Source organism: Lasioglossum baleicum, unplaced genomic scaffold (assembly GCF_051020765.1).
Source record: "Lasioglossum baleicum unplaced genomic scaffold, iyLasBale1 scaffold0029, whole genome shotgun sequence".
NCBI lineage: Eukaryota > Metazoa > Arthropoda > Insecta > Hymenoptera > Halictidae > Lasioglossum > Lasioglossum baleicum.
The window spans coordinates 1010699-1016534 of record NW_027469089.1 but is presented as its reverse complement, the minus strand read 5'-3'; positions in this window follow the sequence as shown (position 1 = coordinate 1016534).

The window sequence follows — 5836 nt, the reverse complement described above, 5'->3', positions numbered from 1 at the left end:
GTGCCAGTTATGAACACACAGTTTGAGGAAACGGCGGTATGCAGGTAATTTCACTTATGCGCATGCATTGCTGCAACTTGTGCTGTATAATTTAGAATTTTTGTTACCACGCCATCCGATTTTTATACATGTGCAAATACTCGTACACGCTGCATTGTATTTTTTCCGCACGCGACAAGGAGGGGACAGAGGCGAGTTCCGGCACGCGTCTGTCCCCTCCCCCCGTCCCACCCCCCTGGTCAACCCGCATAAAACTTTAAAATATGATAAAATAAAAGATAAAATCAGTAAATGAAAAGGTGTATAGATAAAATAAAAGTCAATAAATAAATAAATAATAATAAGTAAATAAATACAATGGACAAAACACAACAAACATAAGAAGGGGGGCCAAAATAAAGGGGAATAAAAGATAAAGATAAAATTTATAATATAGAGTAAAATGAAATAGTATAAAATAAAAGGAGGGGGGTCGACCGGCAGGTCGCATCTTTGTAGAGGGGGGGAGGGGATTATTGCTCCACCACGCCCCCCGCGACCTGACCACCTCGGGGGCGCCATATCGGCCAGCCCCCCTTGGCGGCGGTGGAAGTACTAAGTAGTACCACCGCCGCCATTACGTCTGAGGCCCATTACGAGGGCCGTCGGCCTCGTGGGGGTTGCCCCGCCGATGCTAGCCTCCTGGCGGAGAGCGGGTCGGCTTCCCTCTCCCTCTCCGCTGCCTCCTTCTGCGTTATCACAATCTAGCAGAAGGAGGCAATCGCTGCTCTTGACCTCTCGCTGCCGATCATGTGGTCGACCACGACCGGCAACGGGAGGTCCATCCCAATAACGCCCCTTAGGTCTCTGCGATGTGCCGACCACGCTGGACATTCTTCCAGCGTATGCCGCGCAGAGTCCTGGGCCTCCTCGCAGTGGTGGCACTGCGATCCTCCCAATGCCAGTTATGAACACACAGTTTGAGGAAACGGAGGTATGCAGGTAATTTAACTTATGCGCATGCATTGCTGCAACTTGTGCTGTATAATTTAGAATTTTTGTTACCGCGCCATCCGATTTTTATACATGTGCATATACTCGTACACGCTGCATTGTATTTTTTTCCGCACGCGACAAGGAGGGGACAGAGGCGAGTTCCGGCTCGCGTCTGTCCCCTCCCCCCGTCCCACCCCCCTGGTCAACCCGCATAAAACTTAAAAATATGATAAAATACAAGATAAAATCAATAATTGAAAAGGTGTATAGATAAAATAGATAAAATAAAAGTCAATAAATAAATAAATAATAATAAGTAAATAAATACAATGGACAAAACACAACAAACATAAGAAGGGGGGCAAAATAAAGGGGAATAAAAGATAAAGATAAAATTTATAATACGGAGTAAAATGATATTTTATAAAATAAAAGCAGGGGGGTCGACCGGCAGGTCGCATCTTTGTAGAGGGGGGGGAGGGGATTATTGCTCCACCTCGCCCCCCGCGAACTGTCCACCTCGGGAGCGCCTTAACGGCCAGCCCCCCTTGGCGGCGGTGGAAGTACTAAGTAGTACCACCGCCGCCATTACGTCTGCGGCCCCTTACGGGGGCCGTCGGCCTCGTCGGGGTTGCCCCGCCGATGCTAGCCTCCTGGCGGAGAGCGGGTCGTCTTCCCTCTCCCTCTCCGCTGCCTCCTTCTGCGTTATCACAATCTCGCAGAAGGAGGCAATCGCTGCTCTTGACCTCTCGCTGCCGATCATGTGGTCGACCACGACCGGCAACGGGAGGTCCATCCCAATAACGCCCCTTAGGTCTCTACGCGGTGCCGACCACGCTGGATATTCTTCCAGCGTATGCCGCGCAGAGTCCTGGGCCTCCTCGCAGTGGTGGCACTGCGATCCTCCCAATGCCAGTTATGAACACACAGTTTGAGGAAACGGAGGTATGCAGGTAATTTAACTTATGCGCATGCATTGCTGCAACTTGTGCTGTATAATTTAGAATTTTTGTTACCGCGCCATCCGATTTTTATACATGTGCAAATACTCGTACACGCTGCATTGTATTTTTTTCCGCACGCGACAAGGAGGGGACAGAGGCGAGTTCCGGCTCGCGTCTGTCCCCTCCCCCCGTCCCACCCCCCTGGTCAACCCGCATAAAACTTAAAAATATGATAAAATACAAGATAAAATCAATAATTGTAAAGGTGTATAGATAAAATAGATAAAATAAAAGTCAATAAATAAATAAATAATAATAAGTAAATAAATACAATGGACAAAACACAATAAACATAAGAAGGGTGGCAAAATAAAGGGGAATAAAAGATAAAGATAAAATTTATAATATAGAGTAAAATGAAATATTATAAAATAAAAGGAGGGTGGTCGACCGGCAGGTCGCATCTTTGTAGAGGGGGGGAGGGGATTATTGCTCCACCTCGCCCCCCGCGACCTGTCCACCTCGGGGGCGCCTTAACGGCCAGCCCCCCTTGGCGGCGGTGGAAGTACAAAGTAGTTCCACCGCCGCCATTACGTCTGCGGCCCCTTACGGGGGCCGTCGGCCTCGTCGGGGTTGCCCCGCCGATGCTAGCCTCCTGGCGGAGAGCGGGTCGGCTTCCCTCTCCCTCTCCGCTGCCACCTTCTGCGTTATCACAATCGAGCAGAAGGAGGCAATCGCTGCTCTTGACCTCTCGCTGCCGATCATGTGGTCGACCACGACCGGCAACGGGAGGTCCATCCCAATAACGCCCCTTAGGTCTCTGCGCGGTGCTGACCACGCTGGACATTCTTCCAGCGTATGCCGCGCAGAGTCCTGGGCCTCCTTGCAGTGGTGGCACTGCGATCCTCCCAATGCCAGTTATGAACACACAGTTTGAGGAAACGGAGGTATGCAGGTAATTTAACTTATGCGCATGCATTGCTGCAACTTGTGATGTATAATTTAGAATTTTTGTTACCGCGCCATCCGATTTTTATACATGTGCAAATACTCGTACACGCTGCATTGTATTTTTTTCCGCACGCGACAAGGAGGGGACAGAGGCGAGTTCCGGCTCGCGTCTGTCCCCTCCCCCCGTCCCACCACCATGGTCAACCCGCATAAAACTTAAAAATATGATAAAATAAAAGATAAAATCAGTAAATGAAAAGGTGTATAGATAAAACAAAAGTCATTAAATAAATAAATAATAATAAGTAAATAAATACAATGGACAAAACACAACAAACATAAGAAGAGGGGCAAAATAAAGGGGAATAAAAGATAAAGATAAAATTTATAATATAGAGTAAAATGAAATATTATACAATAAAAGGAGGGGGGTCGACCGGCAGTTCGCATCTTTGTAGAGAGGGGGGGAAGGGGATTATTGCTCCACCTCGCCCCCCGCGACCTGTCCACCTCGGGGGCGCCTTAACGGCCAGCCCCCCTTGGCGGCGGTGGAAGTACTAAGTAGTACCACCGCCGCCATTACGCCTGCGGCCCCTTACGGGGGCCGTCGGCCTCGTCGGGGTTGCCACGCCGATGCTAGCCTTCTGGCGGAGAGCGGGTCGGCTTCCCTCTCCCTCTCCGCTGCCTCCTTCTGCGTTATCACAATCTCGCAGAAGGAGGCAATCGCTGCTCTTGACCTCTCGCTGCCGATCATGTGGTCGACCACGACCGGCAACGGGAGGTCCATCCCAATAACTCCCCATAGGTCTCTACGCGGTGCCGACCAGGCTGGACATTCTTCCAGCGTATGCCGCGCAGAGTCCTGGGCCTCCTCGCAGTGGTGGCACTGCGATCCTCCTAGTGCCAGTTATGAACACACAGTTTGAGGAAACGGAGGTATGCAGGTAATTTAACTTATGCGCATGCATTGCCGCAACCTGTGCTGTATAATTTAGAATTTTTGTTACCGCGCCATCCGATTTTTATACATGTGCAAATACTCGTACACGCTGCATTGTATTTTTTTCCGCACGCGACAAGGAGGGGACAGAGGCGAGTTCCGGCTCGCGTCTGTCCCCTCCCCCCGTCCCACCACCATGGTCAACCCGCATAAAACTTAAAAATATGATAAAATAAAACATAAAATCAGTAAATGAAAAGGTGTATAGATAAAATAGATAAAATAAAAGTCAATGAATAAATAAATAATAATAAGTAAATAAATACAATGGACAAAACACAACAAACATAAGAAGGGTGGCAAAATAAAGGGGAATAAAAGATAAAGATAAAATTTATAATATAGAGTAAAATGAAATATTATAAAATAAAAGGAGGGTGGTCGACCGGCAGGTCGCATCTTTGTAGAGGGGTGGGAGGGGATTATTGCTCCACCTCGCCCCCCGCCACCTGTCCACCTCGGGGGCGCCTTAACGGCCAGCCCCCCTTGGCGGCGGTGGAAGTACTAAGTAGTACCACCGCCGCCATTACGTCTGCGGCCCCTTACGGGGGCCGTCGGCCTCGTCGGGGTTGCCCCGCCGATGCTAGCCTCCTGGCGGAGAGCGGGTCGGCTTCCCTCTCCCTCACCGCTGCCTCCTTCTGCGTTATCACAATCTAGCAGAAGGAGGCAATCACTGCTCTTGACCTCTCGCTGCCGATCATGTGGTCGACCACGACCGGCAACGGGAGGTCCATCCCAATAACACCCCTTAGGTCTCTGCGCGGTGCCGACCACGCTGGACATTCTTCCAGCGTATGCCGCGCAGAGTCCTGGGCCTCCTCGCAGTGGTGGCACTGCGATCCTCCCAATGCCAGTTATGAACACACAGTTTGAGGAAACGGAGGTATGCAGGTAATTTAACTTATGCGCATGCATTGCTGCAACTTGTGCTGTATAATTTAGAATTTTTGTTACCGCGCCATCCGATTTTTATACATGTGCATATACTCGTACACGCTGCATTGTATTTTTTTCCGCACGCGACAAGGAGGGGACAGAGGAGAGTTCCGGCTCGCGTCTGTCCCCTCCCCCCGTCCCACCCCCTGGTCAACCCGCATAAAACTTAAAAATATGATAAAATACTAGATAAAATCAATAATTGAAAAGGTGTATAGATAAAATAGATAAAATAAAAGTCAATAAATAAATAAATAATAATAAGTAAATAAATACAATGGACAAAACACAACAAACATAAGAAGGGGGGCAAAATAAAGGGGAATAAAAGATAAAGATAAAATTTATAATACGGAGTAAAATGATATTTTATAAAATAAAAGCAGGGGGTCGACCGGCAGGTCGCATCTTTGTAGAGGGGGGGGAGGGGATTATTGCTCCACCTCGCCCCCCGCGAACTGTCCACCTCGGGAGCGCCTTAACGGCCAGCCCCCCTTGGCGGCGGTGGAAGTACTAAGTAGTACCACCGCCGCCATTACGTCTGCGGCCCCTTACGGGGGCCGTCGGCCTCGTCGGGGTTGCCCCGCCGATGCTAGCCTCCTGGCGGAGAGCGGGTCGTCTTCCCTCTCCCTCTCCGCTGCCTCCTTCTGCGTTATCACAATCTCGCAGAAGGAGGCAATCGCTGCTCTTGACCTCTCGCTGCCGATCATGTGGTCGACCACGACCGGCAACGGGAGGTCCATCCCAATAACGCCCCTTAGGTCTCTGCGCGGTGCCGACCACGCTGGACATTCTTCCAGCGTATGCCGCGCAGAGTCCTGGGCCTCCTCGCAGTGGTGGCACTGCGATCCTCCCAATGCCAGTTATGAACACACAGTTTGAGGAAACGGAGGTATGCAGGTAATTTAACTTATGCGCATGCATTGCTGCAACTTGTGCTGTATAATTTAGAATTTTTGTTACCGCGCCATCCGATTTTTATACATGTGCAAATACTCGTACACGCTGCATTGTATTTTTTTCCGCACGC